The sequence below is a fragment of the Staurois parvus genome, unplaced genomic scaffold, assembly GCF_062004578.1.
Source record: "Staurois parvus isolate SC_StPar_1 unplaced genomic scaffold, SC_StPar_1.0 ptg000294l, whole genome shotgun sequence".
NCBI classification, from domain to species: domain Eukaryota; kingdom Metazoa; phylum Chordata; class Amphibia; order Anura; family Ranidae; genus Staurois; species Staurois parvus.
Genome location: NW_028318090.1, coordinates 6,372,118 through 6,382,394, shown reverse-complemented (window position 1 = coordinate 6,382,394; position 10,277 = coordinate 6,372,118).

The window sequence follows — 10,277 nt, the reverse complement described above, 5'->3', positions numbered from 1 at the left end:
GTGTGAGGAGACCTGAAAGTGGCACATGGCAGAGTGTGGCGATGGAGACAGCAGCAATGGGAGGCCGTACAGGGACCCATGAGAGACTCTGGACCTGGCAGCAGCATGAGGAGGCGGTACAGGGGCCCATGGCAGATTACAGGCCTGGCAGCAGCAATGGGAGGCCCGTAATCTGCCAGCACCCTATGACAAAATGGAACACACCAGCAGTGTGAGGAGACCTGAAAGTGGCACATGGCAGAGTGTGGCGATGGAGACAGCAGCAATGGGAGGCCGTACAGGGACCCATGAGACACTCTGGACCTGGCAGCAGCATGAGGGGGCAGGCAGAACCGCCGTATCTTTATCACGGTTTTCCCAGGCCACCAAATGGCGACGCTGCATATGCTGACGCAACGCTGTAGTCCCAACATGGGCCCCCTGGCCACGCTTGACTTTCTGGCCACATAGTCGACATACGGCTACGTTTTTCTTCCTCGGGCGGCTTGACAAAAAATTGCCACACCGCCGAGTAGGAAACTTTGCCCCCGCTACTCCTCACTGGCTGACTGCTAATTCCTCCGTGCACACCGGCACCACTACTGGCCGTGGTGGTAGGCTGCAGTGGAGCTGGTGCTCTACTCCGTGGCCGTTTGCCTCCACTGACACTGCTGCGACCCTGCTGCCTCCTGGGCAACCCACCGACTGTTTTGCTCGCTGCCAAGCTGGCACCCTCTTCTCCTGATGATGCGGAAGCAATAGCCTGATGATGACGAGGCTGCCAAGTGCGATCAGCCTCATCATCATCAATTAGGGTCTCCGCCTCACTACTAGCCCCCTCGGCTGCATGTGGGTCAGGAGACAGACCTGTCTCTAGACCGGCTACCGAGCCACTCTCCTCGCCAGTACTTCTTCGCCTGGCTGCTGAAAAGGCGGATGTCTCCCCCCGTTCCTGACCGCCCTCTGTTAGCTCTTCCTCACTGTACAGTGGGGCTGAGCCCACAGCATGCGATACTTCGCTTGGTGAGGGAACACCAAAGGACAGGGGCAGGTAGAGGACACGTGATTTCAGTGGGCTTGCTCCCGAGCCATGCGAACTAACGGTTGTGTCTGACGTACCCACCGACCGTTGGCTGTAGGTGTCAGAGGTGACCTGGGAAGAGGAAGACGACCGAGCCAACCAATCGATGACGGCAGGGTTGTCGGTGGAGACACGACCGCTGGATGACACCGGGAGCACTGGCCTCTGGCTGCGACTAGTGCTGCCTTGACCCCTTCCTCTGCTGCCACGTCTGCTCGCTCCTAAAACATTGCCTCCTCTGCCACTCCTCTGCATGTTGTCTGACATACTCTTTAATTCAACGATTCTGTGTCCCTGAGTAACAATTCTGTGTCCCTCAGTAACAATTCTGTGTCTGTCCTTGAGTAACAATTCTGTGTCCCTGAGTAACAATTCTGTGTCCCGAGTAACAATTCTGTGTCCCTCAGTAACAATTCTGTGTCCCTGAGTAACAATTCTGTGTCCCTGAGTAACAATTCTGTGTCCCTCAGTAACAATTCTGTGTCCCTCAGTAACAATTCTGTGTCCCTCATTAACAATTCTGTGTCTGTCCCTGAGTAACAATTCTGTGTCCCTCAGTAACAATTCTGTGTCTGTGCCTGAGTAACAATTCTGTGTCCCTGAGTAACAATTCTGCGTCCCTCAGTAACAATTCTGTGTCCCTCAGTAACAATTCTGTGTCCCTCAGTAACAATTCTGTGTCTGTCCCTGAGTAACAATTCTGTGTCCCTGAGTAACAATTCTGTGTCCCTCAGTAACAATTCTGTGTCCCTGAGTAACAATTCTGTGTCCCTCAGTAACAATTCTGTGTCCCTCAGTAACAATTCTGTGTCTGTCCCTGAGTAACAATTCTGTGTCCCTCAGTAACAATTCTGTGTCTGTCCCTGAGTAACAATTCTGTGTCCCTGAGTAACAATTCTGTGTCCCTCAGTAACAATTCTGTGTCCCTCAGTAACAATTCTGTGTCTGTCCCTGAGTAACAATTCTGTTTCCCCGAGTAACAATTCTGTGTCCCCGAGTAACAATTCTGTGTCCCTGAGTAACAATTCTGTGTCCCTCAGTAACAATTCTGTGTCCCTCAGTAACAATTCTGTGTCCCTCAGTAACAATTCTGTGTCTGTCCCTGAGTAACAATTCTGTGTCCCTCAGTAACAATTCTGTGTCCCTCAGTAACAATTCTGTGTCCCTCAGTAACAATTCTGTGTCTGTCCCTGAGTAAAAATTCTGTGTCCCTGAGTAACAATTCTGTGTCCCTGAGTAACAATTCTGTGTCCCTCAGTAACAATTCTGTGTCCCTCAGTAACAATTCTGTGTCCCTCAGTAACAATGCTGTGTCTGTCCCTGAGTAACAATTCTGTGTCCCTGAGTAACAATTCTGTGTCCCTCAGTAACAATTCTGTGTCCCTCAGTAACAATTCTGTGTCTGTCCCTGAGTAACAATTCTGTGTCCCTCAGTAACAATTCTGTGTCCCTCAGTAACAATTCTGTGTCCCTCAGTAACAATTCTGTGTCCCTCAGTAACAATTCTGTGTCTGTCCCTGAGTAACAATTCTGTGTCCCTCAGTAACAATTCTGTGTCCCTCAGTAACAATTCTGTGTCTGTCCCTGAGTAACAATTCTGTTTCCCCGACTAACAATTCTGTGTCCCCGAGTAACAATTCTGTGTCCCCGAGTAACAATTCTGTGTCCCTGAGTAACAATTCTGTGTCCCTCAGTAACAATTCTGTGTCCCTCAGTAACAATTCTGTGTCTGTCCCTGAGTAACAATTCTGTGTCCCTCAGTAACAATTCTGTGTCTGTCCCTGAGTAACAATTCTGTGTCCCTGAGTAACAATTCTGTGTCCCTCAGTAACAATTCTGTGTCCCTCAGTAACAATTCTGTGTCTGTCCCTGAGTAACAATTCTGTTTCCCCGAGTAACAATTCTGTGTCCCCGAGTAACAATTCTGTGTCCCTCAGTAACAATTCTGTGTCCCTCAGTAACAATTCTGTGTCCCTCAGTAACAATTCTGTGTCTGTCCCTGAGTAACAATTCTGTGTCCCTCAGTAACAATTCTGTGTCCCTCAGTAACAATTCTGTGTCCCTCAGTAACAATTCTGTGTCTGTCCCTGAGTAAAAATTCTGTGTCCCTGAGTAACAATTCTGTGTCCCTGAGTAACAATTCTGTGTCCCTCAGTAACAATTCTGTGTCCCTCAGTAACAATTCTGTGTCCCTCAGTAACAATTCTGTGTCCCTCAGTAACAATGCTGTGTCTGTCCCTGAGTAACAATTCTGTGTCCCTGAGTAACAATTCTGTGTCCCTCAGTAACAATTCTGTGTCCCTCAGTAACAATTCTGTGTCTGTCCCTGAGTAACAATTCTGTGTCCCTCAGTAACAATTCTGTGTCCCTCAGTAACAATTCTGTGTCTGTCCCTGAGTAACAATTCTGTGTCCCTCAGTAACAATTCTGTGTCTGTCCCTGAGTAACAATTCTGTGTCCCTCAGTAACAATTCTGTGTCCCTCAGTAACAATTCTGTGTCTGTCCCTGAGTAACAATTCTGTGTCCCTGAGTAACAATTCTGTGTCCCTGAGTAACAATTCTGTATCCCTGAGCAACAATTCTGTGTCCCTCAGTAACAATTCTGTGTCCCTCAGTAACAATTCTGTGTCCCTGAGTAACAATTCTGTGTCCCTGAGTAACGATTCTGTGTCCCTCAGTAACAATTCTGTGTCCCTCAGTAACAATTCTGTGTCTTTCCCTGAGTAACAATTCTGTGTCCCTCAGTAACAATTCTGTGTCCCTCAGTAACAATTCTGTGTCCCTCAGTAACAATTCTGTGTCCCTCAGTAACAATTCTGTGTCTGTCCCTGAGTAACAATTCTGTGTCCCTGAGTAACAATTCTGTGTCCCTGAGTAACAATTCTGTGTCCCTCAGTAACAATTCTGTTTCCCTCAGTAACAATTCTGTGTCCCTCAGTAACAATTCTGTGTCTGTCCCTGAGTAACAATTCTGTGTCTGTACCTGAGTAACAATTCTGTGTCCCTAAGTAACGGTTCTGTGTCCCTAAGTAACGGTTCTGTGTCCCTAAGTAACGATTGTGTGTCCCTAAGTAACGGTTCTGTGTCCCTAAGTAACGGTTCTGTGTCCCTAAGTAACGGTTCTGTGTCCCTAAGTAACGGTTCTGTGTCCCTAAGTAACGATTCTGTGTCCCTAATACAGAGAGGTCTGTCTCTCTTGAATGACCGGAGGCAAATGGAGAATTGTAAGATGGCCGCAATTTATAGCTCCACCATTACACAGTGCTGGCTGGCTGGCTGCTGATTGGCTAATGCGATCACATGTCATGAATGAATGCATTATGGGTCAGCGCGCCTTGTCTGCGCGCCTTCCCAGAGATCCCTGCTCCGTCGCCGCACATGTCGCCGCCATTTTTGGAAAAATTTCGATTCGCGCATCCGAAGTCTGCTAATTTTCGGATTCGGCACGAATCGAAATTTTTCTAATATTCGAAACGAATTCCACTTTGCCGAGTTCGATTCGCTCATCTCTAATTGCCAACATATTACACAGCTCTTTACATATACAATATATTGTACATTCACATCAGTCCCTGCCCTCAAGGAGCTTACAATCTAAGGTCCCTGTCTTATATACTAGAACCAATTAGCCTACCAGCATGTCTTTGGTGTGTGGAAAGAAACTGGAGCACCTGGAGGAAACTCACAGAAGCACAGGGAGAACATGCAAACGCCACGCAGGTATTGACAGGTTAGGATTCAAACCAAAATCTCAGTGCTGCTAGACAGTAGTGCTAACCACTTAGCCACTGTGTTGCCCAGGGAAGTTTCCTTAGAGAAAGGAGCTGTCATAAACACCAAGATATTTACATGGATTTAAATCACTTGTTCAAGGTGAAGGCATTCCTAAAATTATGACTTGTTGAACGAACTTGAGGGTTGGGGTTGAAAATTACTGCTCTAAGGGACTGGAGGTCTAACATGTTTTGACCACTGGGGGACAGGGGAGGGGTGGGCTTAGACAGCTTACAGAAAGGGATGAGCAGAGGAGAGATCATCAGTGTGGTGATGCCAAGCATAAGGCATCCCCTTTCTTGTTTCTATCCATATTTGAGCTGCCTTTGTTGGAAATGTAGTAAGGAGTGCACCTAACATCATAGATATTGCACACTATTTCTTGTAGTAGATATTTATCCAAGATGCTGTCAGAAAAAGCAGGTGTACACCATATGCTATAATCATGGTATGTGTTTTGTAACTGTTAGATATGGGGAAAAACAGATGTTTTGTGTTATGGAGTCAGACTTTGTTTGGTCTACTCTGTCAATGTTTCTGTCATACTGTATGTATGACTGGTATGACAGAAGTTGGTTCAAAGCTGGGCTGGCAGCAAAGTGAAATTATAAAAATGTATTCTGATAGTAATTTACTTGTAAGAGCTTCCAGAACAATTAATGTACGGGGTATTTCAAACAACGATCACTTTGCTCCTTTTGCATGGTTGCAGGGTATTGTTGGTGACACTTTAGACTGAACTCGCCCTCCTTCACCAGAGCTATGGCCAGGGGGCCCTGGTACATTATACTTTAGCTTCATTTTATTCTTGTACAACTTCTGAAGTGGATAATGACTGTCACAGCTTTAGACTTTCAGTTCTGTTTCAGTAGTGTATGATTTTTTTCATGTTTTTATACTTACCTGCCTCTAGTATCCTTAGTAAAAGCATATCCAAACCCATAAAGAAAAAATGTTATATATTGTAGCTTACCAATCCTTGTGGTGGTGTTTTCAGGCTTTTGAGTTCCTTTATTATCACCTGCCAGTAAACCCCCTTCCTATCCTGGGGGCGGTGTTCTGTAGTCCTGTAGATGATACAGAAGATATCTACAGATATCTTAAATCTTATATAAATATCTTCTTATATAAAGATATCTTCTGTAAATAAGAATTTACAGAAGATATCTGGGAAGGCAGATAACATTGCTTGAGATTTCATGTCAGCTCACAGGAAGTTACCAGAACAAAAAATTCCTGTTAGAATAAAAGTGTTTTTCTGCACTTACATAAAAAAAGAAAATGTATGCAGTCACCTCAACTAAGGCCTGCAGTCATCTCAACAAGTACATTGTTGTTCTTGGATACACTTGAAGTCAATTGCCTATTTTCGATTCATAGAAGTTTAACATTGAAAAATGTAAAGTGATGCATTTTGGGAGCTAAAAGTGTAAATGCAATTTACTCGCTAGGGGATGAATGTCAGGGGAAAACGAGGATGGAAAAAATCTTGGGGGTTCCAGTAGATGACAGACTCCACAATAACATGCAATACCAAGCTGCAGCAGATAAAGCTAGCATTAAAAAGAGCGTAAGAGATAGAAAACTATAATTCTACAACTTTACAAGACTCTGGTTCAGCCACATCTTGAATATGCTGTCCAGTTCTGGTCATCAGGAAGGATGTGCAGAAAAGGGCCACAAAGCTAATAAGGGGCCTCAGTTATGAGAAATGGCTACAAATATTAAACGTATTCTTCCTGTAGAACAGGGGCTTAAGCATTGATATGATCGCAATCTACAAATCTTTAAATGGTTACTCCAGAATTGAGAGGAATTATTTAATCTAAGGTCTCCAAAGAAGACACGCTGCCACACAATGAGGTTGGACGAGAAGCAGTATAATCTTAAACTGTATAAGGGGTTCTTTACTGTTAGAGCAGTGAGGATGTGGAACTCCCTTCCTCAGCTGGTGAAGATAACTTTTAGATATGTTTCTTAGCAAATACAATGTACAGAGATATGTAAAATGGAAGTGACATAAACACACACACAGATTGAATGGGATGGAGCAGTGTCTTTATTCAATCTTATCAACTACATGACTATATGTAACAATGAAGTCTATTAATAAGACAAGGGTGTGATTATTTTCCCCTCTTCAGTCACTTGCCAGCACACACTCAGACTGACAACACATTACATAAGACTACTAGAGATCACTGCTATTACAGCCCCTTTACAAATCGATGCACTCACATTTGCACTCTCTATAGCCCCCTCATATATTACTTGTGCCACATTTGGTATTTCTCTCGGAAAGTTCCATTATAAAGGATCAAAGGAAAGAAAAAACATAAAAAGAGAAAAGCGAAGGACAGCATGGGAAGAAGTAAGACAGTGATAAAGAAAGAGACTAAGCCAATTACCTACTGGAACTCAATCTAAGGAATATTTTTCTTCAAGGGCATTGCCAAGGACAAATACAGATTATTGTCTGCAGGGTACCCGAGGACACACAAAACTTTGCAAAGGGTTGCATATTGTAAAACGAAGCAGAAAACATAACAAAATAACAAGCAAAGCAAAAGAGGATTCACAATCTCACATTTTTTCTGGTTTCGGTGAATGTATCCTGGGCTAACAGAAAGTATCTGAAACAGTTGTGTTGTTTTTTTTTTTTCTTTAAACTCTTTATTGGAATAAGACAATACTAAATTCCCATAACATTACCAAAACAGAGCTAAAATAAAATACACAAAGAAGATTTTAGGGTTATGCAACAAGGGGAGCATGGGGGAACAATTTGACACTACCTGGTTATAGCAATTGGATCTCACACCAGGCTTCGGTTGCAGATTTCATAGAGAGTGTAAGAGTATGGCTCCTGGCACCCTCTACAGAGAAAATGGCATAGACCATTATACAATCCCAAATATGCTGTCTCCATCACCACATCGGCATTACTAGTCTAGGATCCAGTATCAGCCTATGGGTGAATATCATTTTGTCCTGCTAATTAATATCTATGCAGGTGAGGAAGGGCCAGAAAAACCCTGCTACCTAGGTTATTAGAGGGTACGTAATTTGATTCTAGGAAGTGTCTGGAACTGTGGTGTTCTTTTATTTTTTGGACATGCTTGATTTGGACAATAAAAAAATACAATAAAATGTTCCAAAACAGAAACAAAAACAATACACAAATCAAAAATGAGGATTATGCCACAAAGGAGCATGGGGGAAGAATTTTGACACTACCTGGTTATAGCAATTGTTGGATCTCACACCAGGCTTCAGTTGCAGATTTCATAGAGAGTGTAAGAGTATGGCTCCTGGAACCCTCTACAGAGAAAATGGCATAGACCATTATACAATCCCAAATATGCTGTCTCCATCACCACATCGGCATTACTAGTCTAGCATCCAGTATCAGCCTATGGGTGAATACCATTTTGTCCTGCTAATTAATATCTATGCAGGTGAGGAAGGGCCAGAAAAACCCTTGCTGCCTAAGTTATTAGATGGTACGTAATTTGATTCTAGGAAGTATCTAGAAAACTGTGGTGTTCTTTTTTTTTTTTTTGTACATGCTTGATTTGGACAATAAAAAATACAATAAAATGTACCAAAACAGAAACAAAAAAAATACACAAATCAAAAATGAGGGTTATGACACAAAGGAGCATGGGGGAAGAATTTGGTGCTATCTGGTTATAGTAATCCATTTTGGATTGCTAGATAATATTTATGCAGGTCAGGAAGGGCCAGAAAACCCTGCAACCTAGGTTCTTGGAGGGTAGGTAATTTGATTCAAGGAAATAGAGGAGCCACATATCATTTGATTAATCTTCTTAAAGATTTCTGAACCCTAACCAGGGCATTCTTAAGAAAATACAATAAAACTGGATGAATCTTCAATTAAAGGAGAATTAATTTGCCAATCAAGCATAAAAAGTTGTTGCCATTTTGCTGTCAATTTGTTCTAAGCAGAGTAAAGAAGGATGAACTTGGTTACTGTCACAAATTGATGTTAGTGGACACCTGTGCAATAAAGCCTGTTTGATCAACATCGACAAAGGTGCTAGTGATTTTGGAGAGTCTTGTAACCAGGATTCTAGTTAGGGTTTTTCTAAGTTAAGAAGCGCTATGGGTCGATACGAAGAATTAAACAGGGGATCTTTTCCTGGTTTAGGAAGTAATACTACATGCACCTCATTCATCATATCTGGTAGGGAATGCGATGCTAGACAATTTACATAAAGGAATTTCAATTTAGGTGCCAGAAGTTGGGTTTAATACTACTTTAGGAGAACAATCAAGCAGGTTAATGAAGGTTGTGATGGCACCTACATTAAAGAAAAGTAATATATGATTTTTCCATAGGGGATGAAGCATGTGCATTTGCCTCTTGTATATTCAGCCTTTCATAAATTGTGTTAAGGTAATGTTCAGTTCATGCAGATTTTATAGCAGAACGTCCCTTTGCATGATATCCTTAAAATATTCTACACATCCCTCTCAGCATATACAGTACATTTTCTGGCCAAAAAAAACTTTAACCTGGGACTAGGTGATCAGCTACCTCATTTTCTCGTATCCATTCAGGGGTCAGCCTCCAGTATTTTCCAGTTGTCTGTGAGGGAAGATTAAAAGTGATGAACAAAGGCTTAACATCTAAGAGGTGTCCTGTTAGATACAGGGCATCAGCCAACACGTAAAAAGGGTTAATTCGTCTCTTGCACTCCACATTTGAAAGAAAGGAAAACACAGACGGCACAATGGCTAAGTGGTTAGCTTTACCACCTGACAGTCCTAGGGTCATGGGTGGGTTCAAATCCCAACCACAGCACTACCTGCCTGGAGTTTGCATGTTCTCCTTGTGCCTGCGTGGGCTTCCTCCCACACTCCAAAGACATGCTGGTAGGTAATTGGCCCAAGTATATGTATGAATGTGAGTTATGGACCTTAAATTGCTGATGTGAATGTATGGTATATATGTAAATCATAAATGGACAGCACTATATATAAGTACCTGTAGTAAATAAATAAAACAGCAAAAGAGGGTGCTGTGAGTTTACAAATGGGTGTATTCATTTCACTCCAATATGTAGGGCTGTGGATAAGGGGGCACCACAAGTCCTCCTGTATGGGGCCCAAGCCATCAGGAAGGCCCAGGCAGCTTGGTGAGCTGGGTGAGGACAGGAAGGGTGATTGGTATGGCATGGGGGAGGATGGGGCAATTACCGGAAACTATCCCCTGTATGGCTCTCTCTGCAGCAGCTGAAAACTGGATTCTTCTCCTCTCCCTCCTGCTGGCTTTCAGCTGCTAGAGAGAGACCCATACATGTGATTGTCTTTAGCAATTGCCCCCCTGCCACACCCATCACCCTCACTGTGCACCATACATTTCCCCCTGCTGCCCAGGCCCCCCTGAGTGCCCCTGCAGTGCTGCCGGATTCCCAC